Source organism: Scomber japonicus, chromosome 4, assembly GCF_027409825.1.
Source record: "Scomber japonicus isolate fScoJap1 chromosome 4, fScoJap1.pri, whole genome shotgun sequence".
In the NCBI taxonomy this organism is placed as follows: domain Eukaryota; kingdom Metazoa; phylum Chordata; class Actinopteri; order Scombriformes; family Scombridae; genus Scomber; species Scomber japonicus.
The window spans coordinates 20,500,814-20,522,612 of record NC_070581.1 but is presented as its reverse complement, the minus strand read 5'-3'; positions in this window follow the sequence as shown (position 1 = coordinate 20,522,612).

The window sequence follows — 21,799 nt, the reverse complement described above, 5'->3', positions numbered from 1 at the left end:
CTGTATGCACACATGTAAAGACACACGTACGCATACAAATATCCTTGAATAAATACACAAATACATCCCTGACCAAGTGACCAGACCCTGTACTGTATGGAGTGAGCGCCTATTTAGGAAATGTCCTTGGCTTTTTGGTTGTTTTCACGGTGAATCCCAAAGTCCACCCACACAGGCAAGCCCTGCAGAGACCTTCTGTTCCTCAACCCAGGACACACACACACACACAAAACACACACTCACACATAGAGAGAGAAAGAGAGAGTGAGAGTGAGAGAGAGAGAGGGAGAGAGAGAGAGATAGAGATAGAGAGAGAGAAACACAATGGATATTCTAACTGTTTTTCTATTGTGAAAAGTCTTGTCAGATCTCACTTTCACAACAAAGATTTTTATTTGTCATTTCACGGTCTGCTCAAAGTCTGACATTTATTATGCGCTGAATAATTGACTAAATAATGTGCAGATGGTGACCTCTGCAAAAGGCGAATGCCATAACATGAAATTTCACTGCTTGATTCAAAAACTACACTATACACATCTACTGTATTTCATCACATACTGTACAGTCTGCCATTTTTCTAACTTGGAACTTTATGTTTGACTCAGATTTACAATCGATTGAAATGAAGGCGAAAGCGGTTAAATTAGATTCAATAGCACACAGTGAAACCAGCGAAAACAGTTGGGCCTGTGTGTTTTATGGAGCCAGCAGAGAGCGGAGTACATATGGATGCCTCACATTATGGCACGTAGCACTATAATGTGGTGTGGTAATGGCCGTGAAACCACATGTCACTGTGGATGGGAGAGAGACTCCAGAACAGAGGCGAGGCCCAGAGCCAGACCAGCGCTGCAGTTCACCTTCAACCGCTCTCTACCTCTGTTTTGCTCCGTCTGTTAATGTCATCTGTCTTTTTCTTCTTCCTCATCTCTAGCGTTTGCTTTTCTTATTCCACTCTGTGTCTCTCATCACCTTTCAAATATCCCATGTTTCTTTCTTGTGCTCTCTTCTGTGTCTTTCTTATTTTTCCAGACTTCTCTACTTTGACCTGAGGGTTGCTGCCTCTGAAAGAATGTCCTGCACAGGCCAAGTCAATATTGTGGTTATTCTTTGAAAGAGTCTATTTCATGCCACTCTATAACATCAAATCAAAGTTAAACCAATGACAATCCTGGATGTTCAACTTGTGTTTATATATTTTTTTGATTTCATTATGCATCAAATCAGTTTTGCTCCCATGAAATGTCCCTTTAAGAGTCCTTTAAATGTTTTTTAATAGCCTCCTTCATATGTCACTCAGCCTGTAAAAGCACACTGAAACAACAACTTGGCTCACGTTCAGTCAACATGTTGGTTTAATGCGACGGGTTTCAGACCGTAAAAGGTGATAAGCTCTTACTATGTCCTCTCCCTCTGTCAATTTATGTCGCCTGTGTTATCCCCCCGCAGCCAGGCTGATAGCACATGTGCCTCACCTTTGCAATCGTTTGGTGTGATACAGGGTGGTTATCACACAAGGCAAAGGTGTTTCTCCTGATGATTCGGAACGTGTATAGTCTCATGTTTACCTCCCTGTTCAAGCAGCGTGGCAAAGTCCATGGAGGCTATTGACAGTGGACTTTGGAGAATGGGGAGAGATGAAGGCATGCTGGCCAACACACATGCACACACACGGACACACACACACACTCAAACAAACGCAAACCCACACTTGGATCACAGGCTGGTATTGCCTCCGGCTATTGCAGGGTAATAAAGTGATCCAGAGAAAATTCAGGAGGAAATGACAGGGATATAACCATGTGTGTCTTACAGCTGCTACTCTAATCAGATGTATGCTCTCACTACATTTAACTTGGGTCTTGTTTAAATGGTATTTCACTATTACAGCATCGCCCATGTGAGAGAGGTTTAATGTACACATGTGTTGTTGTCAGTGGTGAGATGTATATCAGTGCTTTGTGTCAAACAGGGCTGTTGTGGGTTATCGACCCCTGGGTGGGCTATTGCTGTTTCTCCACCTTATGCCATTGTGGTTTACCTCTCTGGAAACTTCAGAGTTGCAGCTGCCACAAAATGGCAACCAGATGCAAGATGCTGGCAAAGGTGAAAGTTGGCCACAGAGGAACCTCTTATGTGGAAGGTTTCTTGAAAGCCCTTAAGAAGCCAGTGATGTTTAATGGTTACTAATAATCGACATCAGTATAGACCCTTCGTGTAATTTTTTTATGTTGTGGTATAGATGCAGACAAACTGATTGATTGCAATAAGATCAAATGCAAATTTTCTGTAAGATACTCATTGTATTCAATTCTTGAAGCCTAAACCACCGTTTCATTACAAGTCTAGACAAGGCCGCCAGTGTTTCTGCTACTGACTCCTTCCTGAGTCTGTGCTCACATGAGTGCCCACGACACCTCAGTTATCCTTCAACACACACAAACATACAGCACAAAATCACCAAGACATACATAGACATATGCACGCGGGCACATGCAGTGAACGGCAGTATATTATACACACACGTGCTCACACACACACTACTTATCTAGAGATCATCTGCAGTGAGACAGATGTTATTATAGATCCCTCCCAGACGTGATGTCACTCAGCTCATAAGAGCCGTTTTTAAACCTGACACACGCTGAGGCTCGTGACGTAGAACTTTTTAATTATCTAGATAGAGCTGTCCTCTATAAATCTATATGAATGACTTTGTTTTAAATGAGGTTCATTGTCTACCAGTGTTGATGTTGGACATCAGGGTGAGTGTGAGCCTACTGTATTTGTTTTTGTGTCTAACTGTGAAAATACATATTCTCCCGAAGTAGCTACATTAAGAGCCTTCTCATGTAGAGGCAATGGAGCTGGATAATTATGGGTTCTGTGAGTGTGTGTGTATGTGCGGTTTGGGGTAGAGGACTGGGGGGAAAAAAAGGGAAAAAAATGTAATTTTTACAGTGAATTCCAGCTTGATAACCAGAACCAGCTGGTTTTTGTCTCTTAAACACACACAAACACAAACACTGACACACAAACACAAGCACACACATGCACACACGTTCAATGGGTGCAAACGATACCAACATCAGCGTTGTCTAGTTCTGCTCAAGAACTCTGTAAGAACTGTGTATACTGTGTATAAACAAAAATAGTACTGAATGCACACGCACAACGAATAAAGTGCACTATTGCGCAATTATTTGCAATAATGGTTATTGCACAATAATACACTCTTATTTAACATTTGTAACTCTAACAGAGTATGTTTTTTACTTCCTGGTGGAATAGTACAGATTCAATTTGAAACATGAATACAATCCTTAAAATTCATACAGTACAATATTCTGCTTTGTGGAAAACATTAAACTGCAAAAGATGACAAATCAGTCACACTTCTTTTTGGTTATTGGCTACTTCAGATGTTTTACCACTCCCTTTAGTGTGTTTATCTGAATCATCCTAGTCATCTCAGAGGAGCAAAGTTACCGGACAACACTTACAAACAACAGCAGTTATCAGTAACATTACATAAAAGACACATTAGTGTGACTCATGTCTACACCCAGTGTAAATGGGGGATAAACTACCAGTGTATCTCCCACATTGCTCTATCAATATTACAATAGGTTTCAGCCCTATGCACTTCAACCTCCAACATGCATGGAGCCTGCTCGGCAGTTGACATCTCTACTAAGCTGCCTCCCTGACCCCAGTTGCCCCAGGCAACCCCTTGTTGTTGCAGTGTTTAAAAAGATGTGAGGAGCACAGTCTCCCACCAGGATAACTCTGAGAGCGAACACAGATTAAAGTCTGCTAGTCTCAGAATGGGAGCCCTTAAGGCTACACGGAGCAGAGCAAATGCGCATGCATGCATGTGTGTGTGAGTGTGTGATTTTGTTTCTGTACACGTGGGTTTGTATGCAGATGCTGCACCTCCATGTGTGTGCATGCCTACTTCTACCTTACATCGCCAATGTGTGAGGCCTTTAATTTTGAATGGAGACAAATGCTGTGCAGGCCCATATTGAGGCAATGAAAAGAACCATTTCTCTCTACCTACAGATCAATGGGTTCCCATTCAATTAGAAAGTCTGAAACCATTAGCACCCGGCTAATGACTCCATTCTGGGGAGTTGGGGAGCTTTGGCCTCAGGGAAGGAGGGTGGCGGGTGGGGGAGCCAGAAAAAGCATCCAGGCTGGGTGGGGGATTTCTTAAACTGCATTCATTATGACTGCATTATACTTCTTTAGTGTCTTATCAGGCAAGTAGTACACTTTCTAGATAGCATATTGCACACAGGGTGTTGAATGCTTTGTCCCTCTGGTCTTGTTTCAGCAAATGCTAAAGCTGTGCACCTCCTATTACTTTGGAACAGTTTCCATTTTCCACTTTGATTATTCACCTTCTATTTGTTTTTTGTTGTTTATGAATCGCTTCCATTAACTCCTGAATTGCTTAGTTTACAAACCCAGTTTCTTCTAAATCAACTTGGTGTTACTCTGAGATGTGTAAAGGGGTTAACCTGCAGGTCCCCTTATTGCACCCCTAATGATAACAGCTATTCATTAGTGTATGATGGAGGCAGCGCTTTCAGATGAATTCAGACACCTCTTTGCTCCCAGTTTTTCTCCCCTGCTTTCTATACAGTCATGTAACAATCATTTATTTTACTCAACTTGTTAAATGTACTGTCTAAAATACAGATCCGCACATCCAGTGACTAAAATAGCATTTGGCCTAGACAAACACACACACAGAAAGAGAGAGAGACATATAATAAGAAGGAAAAGAAGAAAGAAAGGAAAAAGAAAGAAGCAGGCAGTAGTAAGAAGAAAGCAGGCATGCAGCCAAGCAGACAGAAAAATGAGTGTATATAAGAGGGTTTACAGGTAGGAACCATGTGGCTACAGGCAGAGGTAGGACGCCATGGTCAGAGTCCATATCCTGTGTCTTAATAATGCGTGCCGCGGCCTCAGGGGAAAGGCAGCTTTAATGGGGAGGCAGTCTGCCACTGGTAAACACATGCTGGAGCTCAGTGAAAACACTGCTGGCAAGGAATTAGGTCATTTGTGATAAGCATGAAAGCAGCATTGCCTTGAAATCATTTTTGGCTGCTTGTGCGTACGCGTTATGTGGAAACTCTCCTCCACTAAACATTTGTTTAGCTTGACATTAGTTTACCTCAACAGCCTGTTAGCTTAGACACGTCTAAATCAAATCCTTTTTATGTTTATTGCAGGGAAAACTAAATCACTTCAGTTTCAGAAGTAATTTATGGCAAATAGCCTGTTACATTTAATAGAAGAGTTAAAAAAACAAATTTCCTTTCTAACACTAAGGCTACCAGTTAGTCACGCTGTAGATTTGGACCCTGAATCCAGTGTAAAGCTATCAGGGAAATAATGATATTACATTTCACAGCAGCATTTGTGCACAGTGAATAAGCCTTGACATCAGCCGCATGAGGTAAGGAGTTGGCCTGGTTCAGAGGTAGCTGAGGTTAAATGGAAAAGCAGTGGATGTGTCATTACACTGAAAAAACATTTGTCATGATTCTGGTCACTGTGTAGTGAAGATCAAGTGTTAACATAATTACTTCTCCAGATTTCAGAGAGACTCGTCATTACTAGAAGTAGAAGAGTGTTTGATGGACGGTGCATAAGTCGAGGTTCGAGGGGAGAGGAGAGGAGAAGAGAGGACAAGAGAGGAGGAGAACATAGAGGAGAGGTATTACTCCATGCCATGCGGTCCGCCAATTGCTTCCAGTTTGATTGCTCTGGTCTGGCTTGTCTGGAAGAGACGGGAGAAGAGTAGTCGCCGATCCAAATTTGACTAGCTGAGCCTGTTCTACTTTCCTCCAGGGACTGCCAATGGGGTGGTGTGGTGAAGGGAGTTGGTGGAGAGGAGTCGGAGGGGTTCACAAGGGGCAGTGGGAGGGAGGACAGGCTAGGTGTGGAAGGTTGCAGTGGGGGACGGAGGGGGTGTGTGCACCGTTCTCTCCCTAAGAAGTGCTAACTTGGACAGTGGGAGGAATTTTCTGTGGTTTATCCAACGAGAGCTGCTCCATCTGTATAAACTGGTTCCTGCCAAAATGTAGGCCCTCTCCACACACACACACACACACACAAACGCACACACACATACAAAGACACACAAACCAAAGGCTGCCAGAATGTCGACTCCCTCTGTCCAAAGAGGAGCACAGAAACTTAACTCCCTCATTACTCGCTCAGATAAGTAGCGCTCAGATGCTTAGATAAAAAGTTACAAGACACACACATTAGCACACACAGGTCACAGCAGAACTCACAGACACGTGTGCACTTGCATGTACACAAGCACACACACGCACTCCATTGAGAAGGTGAGTCCTGAGGCTCTCCTGGCTGCAGAGTACTCAAAAGAATTGTTTTCGTCCGTTCTGCTGACCTGCTCTAATGACAGTGGTGTGGAGACAGGGGGTTATGTAAGTGTGAGCTGCAATCACGCTCCACGCAATTTAGACGTGACTCAGCTGGCCCTGCGCCTGTTTGCAGGAGTGTGTATGTGTGTATGTGAGTGTGTGTAGGTGTGTAAGGAGGAGAGAGAGTAAATGGATAAGTGAGTGTTTGTAACAGAAAAAGACACTGAACAGAGTCCGTAAGATGGACAGAGAAAAAATGTATGAGGAGGTAAAGAGAGAGTTCATGTCGAGAGGTCTTTGTTATGCACATCTGTTGCTGCAGGGTACATCTTTTAAATTATTATTCTACTAATACAGTAAGATGGCACACTAATATTAAATACACATGTTCCTACCTGCTTTTTAATAAGCATTACATCATGGTTGTTCGAGTTAGATCCACCAGAAGTGAGTTGATCAATTGTGTGTGTGTGTGTGTGTTTAAGTGTGTCACACAGTGGCCCCTTAGTTTCCCAGCAGGGCTTGTGGCAGAGGACTGACATCTTTCCACAGGATATGAGAACTGTGTGATCATCCATCTGAGCTTGGAGCTGAGAGAAAAAACATACACTCTACAGCGCCTCCTTTCGGGTCTCAATCTGCATTACTCTCTCTCACACACACACACACTCACACACACACGCTCTCTCCCTCACTTCAATTGCTCGTGTCTCTTTAAAACTTTGCTCTTCTTTTGCCAAGGGGGCAGGGTTGCACTCCGTGAGTCACTGGGCTGTCCCTGGCACAGACAGACACATGCACATAAATGCGCGCATGCACAGACACACACACACACACACACACACACACACACACACACACACACACACACACACACACACACACACACACACACACACACACACACACACACACACACACACACACACACACCACACACTTGAAGCTCTCCATGTTTATGAGTGGAGCTGGCCCTATGCCCAGCCTTAGGGCTGCACGGCCCCAGCACTGTATCACTTAACCCTTCAGGAGCTCATACTGTTCCAATTTAACCCCAAACAGGAGCATCAGCTCAGTATGTCAAAGCTTGACTGTTCAGGTCAAGCCTCTCACAGTCTATTATCCAAATGTCTGCGAGTAAACGCCACATACAATCATTCCAATAAAGCCTACAACTGACAAACTACTTTTCAAACGAGCTGTTCCTTTAACGTTCAGTACAGTTGGCTGTTTAACTCTTTAGAAGGTCTCTCAGAGCAGTTACAGTGCTACTGCTAAACTTAACAATAGAGAAATAGGTTTCTACGATTAGTGACAAGATTTATGCAGCCGTGATCACAGTTCTGCTATTTAGCCTGTTGTTGCTTCACATGACCCTAAAGATGCTTCCTTCAGGTGGACGTGCTGAACTGGTTTCCTCAACAGCTCACCCTTAATGCCCACTGACACCAGCAACCTTTGAACATTGAACTTGTCTGACTGCATTCAGATCTTCATTGTGCTGATATATTAATACTTCTTTATCTTCACCATCCCTTCTCTTTTGGTCTCTCTTCCACCCACACATTTGTCTCTGTGCATATCTCCATTTTGTGAGCATGCAGGACAGTCAATATTTGAGGTATGATGTCAGTGTGTGCACCACTAGCACGCTCCTAGCTGGTGAACAAATAGAAAAAAACCTACCATCTGAGTACACACAGAAACACACATGCGTCACCAGCAAGTAATGACCACTGAGTAGCCTGCAACTTGACACAGACAGCACAGTCATAGAAGGAATGTAAGGCCATTGAAAGCTGGTGTAAAGTGTGTTAAGTATGATGGGTGCGGTGACAGATGCTTTGACCTTATATGCAGCAGTTGTGGGATCGGACTGTGAAAGACGGTGAACCTCCTTCTCCTCTCTGCTCTCTGCAAGATAGATCCCCACGGTGCTATAGCTGCTCCAATAACCATGTCAGCTTGGAGGCAAGGCTATTGCCCTCCCACCTTTACCAGAGGGTAACCTCTGGAGTAATCCCTGGAGGGTCCAGGCTAATAATAGTATATGGATATGATCCTATGGAAATGATAGTCCAGCACAAAATTAAACAGCAGTCAAATGTATGTTAAACACTTGATGCATATATGTGCTGTGACTTGTACAGGGGGAATGGAAGTAGCAACACCTGAACATAAAGGGGTTGAGTCATAGAAACATACAGCACACACACAGAAAGAGAAGAGGGCATGTATACACACATAGTGAGTAAGTATGGTTGCTGAGGAGTGTTCTGTAATTCTAGTGTGTGTTAATGACTCTCCCAGGCACACTGGAGAAGACGTTAAAAACTCTGGCTGTGATTTAGTGTGCAGCGATGCAAGCTGGGACACGATCCAGAGATTCACACTGTGGCACAGACATGCATATAGTCACACATGCACACACACACACACCAAAACACTAAAGCGAAATTTAACAATGAAAGAGGGAAGCTGATACTAAGATGAAACATGTTCTCATGTTAGTTTAAAATACAAAGCTATATTTTACAAACTAGATAAATAATTAAACCTCCATTGTTAGTCCTTGCATGTGCATGTTCAGTGCAGTTTTAAGGCCAATTCTATGTTATTGTATTTGAATTAAACACTATAAAATATATTCAAATTCTCTTTATACGGGCCATTGAATGGCATTATAGTCACACATCAATCATGGACCAAGTCACTTAGCAGCCATTAAACTGTAACAATGTTTGTGTTTATTCAGCTTGGCTCTGACTGAAAACAAAAACATACGTCCTCGTTTACCCACCACAATCTCATTACGGCCATACAAACAAGTCATTTTTAATCCACCAATTACAGATGAGAATGGGAAGAAGAAATCTGCTTGACAATCACAAGTTCGCGGCTGGCAATGGCTGTACAGTGATGATGATGACGCATTTTATTCAAAGGCGCCTTTTAAAGCACTCAAGGTCACCTTACAAGGCACATATAACACAACAACAGTACATCAAACAATATAAATCACGTAACATTTAGTGCAAAGATAAAGAAGTGCAGTGCATCACCACACTGGACATCTTGCAGTCTTCAAAAAGTCTTTTCGTGAGCTGAAAGTAAAACAAAGAGCTTTAACCATTGCAACACAATGAGAGGATGGGTTACGTTTCAAAGTGAGGCCTTGTATACTTTTGCTTTGCCCAGAGCCAGACACCTGCCCTGGGTTGGCTCTGTATATACTTGGGCCCCTTCTTACACAGGCCTCAGCCTAAGTCACCTGTATTTACCTTGGATCTGCTGAGCGTCTACAGCACAGTGGTGTGATTTGTACGCTAGAATATACAGTGGTGTGGATTGCGACATGAGTTGGGTAATATCACCTCTGGTCGGGTTAAGAAAAGATTGGTAGAAGACTGATGAAGTTTGTTTTGGAGAAATCCACTCCCCTCCTTCAGAAAGGTTTGTTAAGTCCTGTTCCCACAGAGTACAGCTCCATGCCCTACTTCTGTCCTCCACCAAGAATAACATGTACCTGGACAACACTGACCATTTAGACAGCTGCAGGGAGAGTGAGGAGGAAGGGGTGGGAGGAAGAAGGGGTGGGAGGAGGACTGGGAGTGAAGGCTGAGGTATTAAAAAAAAAAGAGAGAGAGATGGACGATTGAAGGTAATAATGTGGCACGCAATGAGAGAAAGAAAGGGGGAGAAAGAGGAATCAGGGATTGATGGGGAGAGAGAAAACGAGAAGGAGGAACCCATAAAGTTGGAGTGAATGAAAGAGACAGAGAGATATGCCCCTATCCTTTTAAAAGTTAGTTGAATCTCTGGAGGTTTAATTGAATCTGAAATGAGTCGGGAGGCAGAAACTTAGTAGAAGCTCTGGAAGGCTTAGCGCTGGAGATGAAGAGCCAGTGAATGACAGGAGGGAAGACAGAGGAAGGGAAGACTCCATAACAGCATACAGAGGAGTCCTGTGCGAGGAAAAGGTTCGGCCACACACAGGTAAATTGATCTCACGGGAGAGTGAGTAATAGTGGAGTAAAAGCTAAAAAGGAAGGTATGGATTGAAAACACTGAGGAAGGAACAGAAAAAGTGAACAAAGCGTGAAGACGAGGCAGGAGAAATTAGTCTGGGAAGAAAAGGAAAAAGTAAGGAGTCACACAGGCAGAGGCAGAAAATAAAGGGACAAGTAGTGATGTTGGAGAGAAGTGGACAGAGACAGAGCTTCGGGAAGAAATGGAGAAAGAGGTTTTGGGTGGGACTGGCCTGAGGGTTGTGAGGTGCAGGGCTCTCTCCAGAGCAAACAGAGGCTAACAGAGGGGCTGTTTGTCTGGGTGAGGGTGGGCCAGGGGAGGGGACAGCAACACTGGGATGTAAAATGTGACAGATCTATTTTAGGGTTCCAGCACAGGAGCCCTTCCCCAGCTCAGAACCAGGTGTCAGGGTCAGGGGTCAAGGGCAGGACAGCAGAATCTAAAGCACCATTTGAAGTGGATTAGTTTTTACTGAAGCAGGACCTGTAATCTAATTTTTATGTGCTGTGTGTGTTCCAGGTCCAATTCCAGAAGACAATTCAAGCGAGAAAAAGAAGATTTGTGATTTCCTACAAATAACTGCTCACAGCTTGAATGGAAATGCTCTATGCTATCAATGTGGTGATGTTGACTCAAACTGTGTCAGAAAACATTAGCAAATTACAAAGCTATATTTCTTATTTTCTTGATTTCTATTTTTATTTGAACATTTCCCGAACATGCTGCAAAATCAGTTTGTCACTACCGATAATATCATGCTGATCATGTGTTTGTCATAATTCCTGTATTTAATTGCTTTTGGTTGCTTTTCTACAGAAACCACCCTTACTTCCTCTTGTACTGATCGGTTACACTTGAAATGATCGAAATGTTTGGGAAGTAAATACCAGTGTGGCAACACATTAACTGCCGGAATCTCTCATACAGTAAGTCATCAGCTGTGATTTTGATGCTGTGGTCCGTAACATCACTTTTCCTTACTAGTTGTTGCTCTTTCCCCAACATCCCCATAATCATCCCCACCCCATCTACGCACCGCCACCGCCACCACCACCACCACCACCACCACCACCACTTCCAATTCTCCCCGCTTTCATATCTCATGTATGTCTTTGAAACAAACCCATTCTCCAATTGTGAAGCCACCCGCCACCTGCCTCCACCCCCCCCCCCCCCCCCCCACCCCCCACCTGCACAGTGGTCTGGGCCTATCAGGATCCAGGTAGAGGGCTGATTATGCAGGCAGCTGTCAGCCTTCTCAGGTGAGGCCCCCCAGGCGACAGTTCAACTGCTTCAGACTGAGGCTGTGCCACTGAGCCTGACAGTAGCACGAACAACACAGAGAAAAGAATGCTAATGGATCAAATCAGATGAGTGCTGAGATGAGAGGAGGGAGTGCAGAGGAGAAGAAGAGGGTGCTGGCAGGCACTTCTGATCAGCTGTCATTCAGACGAGGCCTTGTGTATGTGATATTTGTTGTGCGTGTTTGAGCGAGAAGCACTGGCCGCCCAGGATTACGCCCCCAGTTACTGACATGTTTTCCCTCCACAGCGCCTTGAAGTTTGAAAGATGAAGGAAGGGTGTGAACAGAGGGAAGGAGGGGCTGGCAAAAGCGATAGATGGATGGATGTGTGAGGCTATATACAGTACATCGCTCTGCTCCTTTCTTCTTCCACCTCATACGCCTTTCCCATCTTCCATCTACCCAGCGTAACTCCACCTCTCTCTTTGACTATATGTCTGCCCCAGAGCCATACCTTACTGCAGAAAAGGCAACATATCAAAACTTAACGGCGTTTCCGTTTCTGAATAATGCTGAGTTCAATATTATTTTGTTTTGAACTTCACTTGTGCGCTTGCTTCTTCTCTCCTCCAGGGCAACCCCTTCATGAGGAGAGACGAGATGCTTTAGCACCATCACTTACGGGCAGTCAAACAGCCTCCTGTGTGGTGGGAACTCCTGATTGAAACATAGCAAGCCGAAGACTTCAGTTACCGTTCTTTCCCTTCGTTGATACGTCTCGTCTCTGAATGTCTAATTCCATTCGCCTGCACAGGACTACAGACATAAAGTTAAAGCCTACATGTGCATGTGTTCATGTCATGAATGGATAATGTATTCTGACAGCAGAAGCAGATGGATATATGATCACCTGCTAAAGAGGATTGCTGTGACACTGAACCAGGAAGTGCTTGTCAAGTCATGTTACAACTCCTGGTGATGAACTCACTGTGGATCTCTTTCTGCGTCGCCTCGATCGTCACCCACAATCAGGGTGCAGGAAAGTTTAAAATTTCAACTATGCCCAAAATTACCTAGAATAGCGAGCTGCCATCTTCCCAAATATCAACTCAAATGCCTTCAAACACAGATAGCTTGATGTGCCCTACCCAAATGCCAAACCCCCCTCCTCACCGCTACCCTCACCCCGTCCCTGGCAGATGGCTTTAATTAATACAGACATGACAACGAGATTCCCTGCGATTAATATACACAGCAGTTATGGATTTAAGTGCTAGGGATTCCAGATAATATGATTAACAGCAGTTGGAGTGGGGGGCATCTGGCAGATGATATGAAATGGTGGAGGCATGGAACGATTGCGAAATAAGTGTGCGTGCATTGCGTGCATGTACGTGAGTGTGCGCCTGTCTGGGAGAGAGATGGATAGTATCAGAATGCTGAGGGCCTAACGTCATGCGATCTTAATAGGGAAGTGTTTTATCCACTTGTTATTGTGTAGCCAGCTGTCCTTTGTGCCGTAACACAGGCTACATGCTAGGGCACACACACAATGGCTGAAGCCTCATTGAATTTCACCATATGTGTACTTCATCATGTGCTGTAATATGTATCTGTGGTAAACACTTCATCTACAAAATCAATTTGCTCTCCTGATGAGAAAATAAACACTTTGCATGACGGGGCAGTCTTTTAAGTCACTCAGACGTTTAACATAAAGACAACTGTTCATTATTTGCATATTTAATGCAAAACAACTTGCCACCTGTTTCTGGAGTGAGGAGCCTATAAGTCTTTTAGCTGTAGACAAATCATAAATAATGACAGACAGATGCAAACAAGTACATCTGGGATGACGCCTCAGTCCTGTTTCCATAGTCAACGTTAGCTATTTTCATTTGACTCTCAGCTCCAATTCCTGGAGACAACACAAAATACAAAGAAAAAAAACAGTAGTTACTGTTTATGAAGGCGATATAGGGAAGTTGAGAATCTATTTTGATAGTTCCTCTTTGGAGAAAGTCTTCCCTCTTTCTTCAGAATCTATGGTTATGATTGTTTTTGTCTACATTCAGTCCTTCAGACTTAATGTATTGTTTTTCTACATACATGTGTTGTGTATATGAAGACACTAAGCTGGACAAACTAAAGCCATATGGTGCATAGCGAAGTCCTCTGCACTAACCTTCTGTCTCTTGTTTACACCAATGGCTACATGTCTAATATTTGCATTTGTTGGCATTTAGAAATATGTCATGAAATAGGAGACAAGCTCCAAGAAACACAACAGATGACACAACTTCTCATTTCTGGTGAAGGGTTATTATGTCAGTCTCTGGCTGCTTCCAGCTGTATGGACTGTGTCTCCACATATCAGTCACTTTTGAGACAATCTGTCCAGTGCTTAAAAAACTTAAATTAGGTTACTTACAGCTATGTTCTTGTTAAAGTTTGAAGTGAAACTACACCCTCTCCTTGTAAGACAATCAGAAATATCCTCAGGATTTAGATTTAGATGAAGTTTTATATTTTTTTTCATTGAAGATTGGTTTGGCATTTTGTTCTTTTTTGTGACACTTACCCTCAAACTATCTTTTCTTCTCCAACTTTCGTTAGAGATTTCTAAAATTTCCTATAATAACCCTCGACAAAACTCAAGAGAATGTTCCTGAACTTTGCTGCATTTCACCTGTGGGTTTGACAGTTGTGGGTGACGTGAGAAACAGTAACAGTCAAAGAGACAGCATGGTAATAGCAAAAAAGTTAGCATTGCTGGGCATGAAAACTTCACAGTTGTGCAGATTATGCAAAATGTCATTCTTCCAGTTGGCTGTGGTGAAATCAAACAAGGAAAGGGTAAATAATGTAACTCTCAGAATGTGAATGTTTCATTGTTAATGTGGCCCAACTATGAAGTTCAGATTTGTTTTAATGATTAAGTTCTTCTTTCATGTTTCCATCTCATCTGATACCATATCCATGTGAATTTCAATTAAATTCATTTAGTTTATTTGTTTAGTAAGATGGTTACTAAGGTGCCAAGTTACCAAGGTGCTCCTTGATAAAAAATACACAGATTATACAGCACATAACTGGAAAGTTAACTCAGGCTCAGTAGCAGAAATTCCAACATTTTCAGGAAAAACATAAACATCATTTTGGTAAAAAAATGTAAACTTTTATTCTGTGTTTACTCCTGTGAGACACAACGCTCAGCAGGAGAGCAGCAGTGGTGATGAGCTAAACTTTAACAGGGAACTCCACTGATTTTATGAATCAAACTCTGTTTACAGGTGTTGGGAAGGAACACCGCATCTGAAAAAAGGTGTATAAAGACTCCAGAAAAAAATCTGGTGGTGTAGAGTTTGAAAGAAGTAAGGCTACAAGACAACATTAGCTGCTACTAGCATAATACACACAAGTATGTACAGGCGAACCTGCTGAAGTGCACTTTGGGTTTTTATTGAAGACTATCAATAAGACGATATCTGATTCTTCTTCTTTTTTTCCACTGCAAGTCTATTGATATTACAGGAAAACAGGCTAAATTGATTGAGCACTCTACTAAATGGCAACTTCCCAACATTAATTGCTGTATTTAGTTGCAGAAAGGTGCACTAGCTTGCAGTCAGTGAAACTTATATTTGCCACTTTCTTGCTAGTCAACATGATGACCCCCCAATTTTTTCCCTCCTTTTCTTTCCTCTCTGAAGCCTCTTTTTTGCAGTCAAGCAGGCACTGTAAAGGAGAGTGAGGGAGAGTAATTTGACAAAGAAAGGGTAGAAGTTGGCACTGAAAGTGAATCAAGGGAGCAAAAGCAAACAGAGGAAGGAAGGAGTGGGAAGGGGGGAGGGAAAAAGTGGAGGAGGGAAGTTGGCGGGGGAGGGACAGGGAATGGGAGAAGGGATGGGGGGGGGGGGGGGGGGGGGGGGGTGAAGCGGTAAGCAGAGCGAGGACAAAAACTCCAGTAAAAACAGAGTGTCAGATGTAACACATTTGTGCAGAGCGGGGACCGCTTTTAATGACCCACTTTCACTTCTTGACCACGAGTGACTGGACACTCTGGTTCACGACCCCAAGCACAGCCATACAAAGGCAGAAAGAGATCACAGAACCAAAAAGGATCAACTGTCACTGAAATATCACTAACATCGGCTTTTCAAAGCAACATATCGGCGACAAGAGACACTTACTCACAACAAGAACGCTGGCCTACTGTCACATATGTCTGCATCGACACACACACACACACACACACATAACCCACATATGCTGCACACAAGTACATCAATGCACATCCAGGGTCATGTTAACTGCAGCCGCTGGGACAGAAGTGCAAGACAACCATCTCTGCTTCCTGTTTTTCTGGAAATGAAACTATGTCAAAGGCAATAATGCTGGCAGTACAAAATACTGGCAGTTAGAAACTGATCCCTAAAGCTCGTACAAATCCAAATCCTTGTACACACATAAAGACACACATGCGGTGCAAACTCACACACCACATTGAAAATAGGGGCAGGACACATCAGGGGATCTCCAACTAAGTGAGCTTCAGCATCCTGGATTCGATCAGAGATTTGGTGACTGGCAGTGAAAACAAACAGGACATGCAAATAATAATTTTATCTTTCTTTCTCTCTCCAAACCTGCTACTGATCGCTACTGGAAAATTTTGCTACATCTTGGCATTGCTCACATGAGTCTCCTGCTCAGGCAGCAGTGGGGCTGTAACTGAGAGTCTGCATGGTTTAAAACAGACTTGATGGTCCTTGTTTGAGAACACAGCACTCTAGAGCCTTAAAACTTGAACAATGTAGGAGTCAAGTTTTGTACCTCTGAAGAGCAACAATGGAGGAGTGACAGAGAGAAAATGACAAAAGAAAAATATCGAAAGAGAGGAAAAAAAGAAGAAGAAAAAGGAGTAATATGGAAGAATACATTAGAATGCAGTTAATCTGCAAAGAAATCACGCATCTGTGTGTGTGTGTGTGTGTGTGTGTGTGTGAGAGAGAGAGAGAGGGCAGAGGGACTGTTGCTGACCTCTAACCTTAACCCTTACTTATGACTCAGGTGCAGGCAGATGTGCACAAGCAGAAGATGTGTTGCTATGGACATCTGTTTGTTTTTACAAACTCCTGGCGGCTGCTACACAAACACACACACACACACACACACACACACACACACACACACACACACACACACACACACACACACACTACCTTTGCATTCCAACTTGTACACCCCCCTGACCCACCCAGAATAACTACTACTGACATACACAAACACATAAACGCTTACATGCAGAGTCGAAACTGCACACACAGAACTCAACATGTACTGTAGCTAATTACAACATATTCTGCCTGTTGCTATTTTTCTGTCCTTTATGCGCTGTACTTGTCTGGAAGAAATGTCGAGTTAGATGTTATTTCAAGTGATGTTTCCCATAAGCCCTCACATGTACATCACCAGCCACCACTCAATTGTAAGACCCCCGTGGGGCTCACTCAGTTTTAGCCCCTGGTAGCCCTTAGCTCATTGACCCCTACACGTATCCCTTGGACCCTATAGGCAGTGAGGGATTGTGCAGGAGACAGGGTCTGAGTGGAGAGGGGGGGGGGGGGGGGGGTCAGCAGCAATAGAAAGGAGCACTTCTTCAGGAAAAGCATTAAAGAGGCAGGTATTGATTTGGGATTTTAAATGTTTTTCGCAGTGATATATCCAATTAGCCTCTGAACCCTCTATGGGTGTAGAGTGGGCTCCCCTGAGGCTGCGGAGAGGGCTACTATTACACTTTTCCTGAGGCTCCCCTCAAATGATAAGAAATAGATAATACCTGTTAGAGTCCAGGCTCATAACGGCTTCAGGAGGCATATTGAAGAATTAAGTCTAGTTGTAGGAATACTGGTGCACAACTAAACCTTTTTCCACACAGGTATGTGGCTCTTTTTGACTCGCATCTGTTTTTGTCATGCTCTCTCTCCTCTCTCTCTCTCTCTCTGCTGTGGGTGACACGGTGACTTGTTCAGGCAGTGCGGACAGCTCCTGGATATTGGTAAGCTTTAATTCTCTCTGCACATCCATGTCTCCCTCCTCCTCCTATTCCTCCGCCTCCTCCTTCCCCCGCTCAATCGATGGTAAGTTATTTAGCAGATAAAAGAGTTGGATCAATCCAGCAGCACATATCAGAGTGCCAGCAACTTGTGTATATTATCTGGTGTGTGTGTGTGTGTGTGTGTGTGTGTGTGTGTGACAGAGAGAGGGTGAGGTTGTGCGTCTCTGTGTCGATGGCCTGATCATATGTGTCTATACCGGGATATCTGAGTATGTGTGTGCGTATTTGCAGTATATTTATACTGTAGCCTAAAAAAAAACAGTGTGTCTGTCCATGTATGTGTGTGTATCACTGCCACTGTGTCAAAACCATAGTGAAAAAGATACTAAGAGGAAATGGAGAGAGTGTGTCCTTGGCTGTTGAACGCCAGTCACCTTTTTTCTTTGTGCATGCTCAGACTACCCGCTGGATTGTTCTGTCTATTGTATATATTTAATTTGATTCCACTTGTCATTAGGTGTCTGAATTGAGGCAATTGAATTGAATAGGTGAAAATGGCTCAAACCCGTCTAGGAATATGCCTCCCACTTATAGACAGGCGAAGTACTGTTTACAATAGAAGAGCAATGTAAGAGGGAGAGAAAATGAGCCGGAGTTTGTGTGAGAAAAGTGGAGAGCACAAAGCCACGCCAAAGTGGGACAAGAAAGATGGAATGATCCTGAATGGGGGGGGGGGGCAAGGGAAAAGATGTTAATTTGAATGTTATGAAAGCAAGAAAGAAAATGTTGTTTTATGCCAAAAGCTGAAATTGCTTTGAATACTGTGATAACTCAAAGCAAATGTTGATCTGTCAGGGGAGGGGCAGACGCACTGTGCTCAATACAAACAGGAGAGAAAGTCTTTAAGGTCCTGTGATTGCAAAACTATGTTCATAAGGTCAAAGGGGAACAACTGTAAATGTCAAAGGCCATTACCAGACACGCATAGACAGGACACATACAGACCAACACAAACCCGCGCAGGATCACCATGCACACATGGATACACTCGAGCACACAAAAGACCTTTTATAGGACTGTGATCATTTATTTCAACTGCTTAGCTTGTTTCCAGGCCTAACAAAGCATTTATGAAAAATGAGACTTGTTTAAAAGTTGCTGCGTGTTTGTGTGTCCTAATTGCCTAAAACAAAGCGCTCTCAAAATTAGAATACACACACACACACACACACACACACACACACACACACACAGAAAAGTACATGCATAAAAACTCATGCACAATCACATAGACACGTACACCACACATAGAGAAACACACACTTTAAATTATGAGTGAGTCATTGCGTTACCCAGCAGGGCCTGGGGAGCTGGGGATTTCCACACTGAGAAAAACAGGTGACATCTGCCCAACTCCCATACTAATCTACGTACAGTACAGCTGCTGTGCAGTGAAAGCTGCAATATATAGGACAGGTAAAATTAACCACTTATGTTATGTGTGCGAGAGGAAGACAGGGAAGACAGGGTGAAAGCAGTCAGAGGTCACAGAAGTAGTCAAAGGGCACTTGCAACAAACAAAATCACCTCAACAGCTGAGACACACCTGCTAATGTGATTAGCACACACACACACACACACACACACACACACACACACACACAGCGCAACAGTCCCCACCCCCAAAGATCCATCCTTGTGCTTACCCATACACACAGTTGAGATGGCCACGCATGGCCTGTTTTCACCTTAAATAAAGTTCACAGAGACCGTACACAAATCAATAAACAATGTCCTAGCTTAGCACCAAACATAGCTTGGCCCCTCTTCCTGCCGTATCACTGCTTGGGTTTCAAACACACCACGTTTCCTCTTTCCTTTCAAGTAACATGCAGAGTTTTTACGCTGTCCTGCTGTTTTATCAGCCTCTCAGTCTGTCTAGATCTCTAGTGAATATGGAGTGAGATGCCCCGGATGATTTTCGGGCCAAGTAACACCATATTTAGCCGTAATAGCGAAGCCCCCAGATGACTTGGATGGGAAATCCCCCATCTGAGGCTTGGTCAGGTCTGATGTTGAGATTTGATTACTGTTTGGTGAATTAACCACCCCGAACTAAAGCTACATCAGTGACATAAAACATGTTTGGAGATGACAGGCCTCAATCTTAGGGCTTGGATCCCACATAAGCTTGCTTAATATGCATCATGATGATTGATTGATTTTTAATATTTTAGAATTGTGAGGATTTTAAGTTAATATTTGTTTTATAGACATATTTATTAAACAGGTTTGTATGTCTTTACTGATTTATTAATGTCCCTTTTGTCAGTTACAAGAAAATTAAAAACAAACAATGACTAACTGACACTCTATCATTACTGGGAACTGTGAGATTATGAGACCTAAAAGTGGGACACAGGCCGGATCTTGATTAGAGTACCTGTTTAGTGTCTGTTGAAAGAAAAAAAAAAAACGTCCTGAATCAAAAGTACATTTTCATTACCTCCACCGCAATCAGCTGGATGAAGTGCATCTTTAAGTGTTCCTGTTATGTACACTATATATATCCTGTTTGCTTGTATCTGTATACTTTACACCTCCATGCCTATTTCCACGAGTCCATCTGCCCAACTGCGGGCCAGCAGAGACACAAAGGCTGGGCATTGATTCCTGTGTCTGCGGTGGGCAGAGAGATCTACAGTGTGGGAATGGCTATCAGGGAGTGTCTGACACAGACCAATATTCATCCCAGACAATATCCTAAAATGGCTAATTATATGGTCCAATTAGCGGGCTAATTGGACAATTATCTAAGAGGACAATCTATTGGCTGGAGAAAATCGATAAAGGGAGATAGCGGCAGAGATTGGGATTTATTTTTTATTGCCTCACATATTTGCCTGCACTGCACACAAGCTCAGAGTGAGAGAGAGGTGACAGCAGAGTTGTAGGAAAGAGTCAGAGCTCCTGTTCCCACAGGACAGACCGAGCGAGCGGGGTCCCACTGCAGATCTTATCTGATGACCGTGTCAACATTATAGACCTTCTCTCCTTCCACTGCTCTCCTCTTCTCTCTGTTTACCCTCTGACTCTCGCTGCTTGTCTCTATGGCAGATTCACACAAAGGATTTATCTTTCTTCTACGGTTATGTCCCTGACAGATACACACGGTTAAACACACGGTTACTCTCTCTCTCACACACACACACACACACACACACACACACACACACACACACACACACACACACACACACAGAAAGCCTCTCTTCCATGTGCACAACACTGGCATCCAGTCAAAGTGGCGCTAAATTGTATTAAAATAGTGCAGTGCTCGTCGCAAATTTACATGCGAATTAGGGAGAGTAGAAGTAATTACTCCGGGCCAGTCACGCTAATTGAATAAGGGTGCAGCCTTTTTTCTCCTCTCTCCTTCTCTCTTCTTTCATTGTATATACACAGTGCTCTGTGCTTCTCTTCAATGTCATTATGCCACTGCTTTGCCCTCTTCAAGGGCCCACATCAAAAGAAAGCAGTGGAGGGTGCTCTGCATATGTTTATGTGCATTTCTAGATATTTCTTCTCAAACGTTCTTTTTCTTCTGTGTATGAAGCGATTATGTGAATATGATGGCCTATTGTACTCTATGTGAAATCACCAGCATGTATTTGTGTTCCTTAGCCATATGGGAAATCAGATGGATACATCTATGCACATTAAGATGTAGATGTGCTGTTTGGTGAGTACTGTCATTATCTTCAGGTCCCATGGGACACAAATCAGACACAGAGTGAAAAATACAAGTAGATAGACAGACATGACCACAGCTCGCTCAAATAGCCTGGGGTTGTGTTTGAAGTAGACCTCGGAGATAACACATTGCTTTTGAGGTGTGGTGTATTCATGAGTAACTGTCATGGTGACACAGATAGACTTTTCCCATTGGAGCATTTGCATGGCTGATTCCCACGTCTACTTTACTCTGAGGTGGTTGTGAGAATTAGAAAACTGGTACTGGCATTAACAGATCCCTGCGTTACACCTGCATTGGCT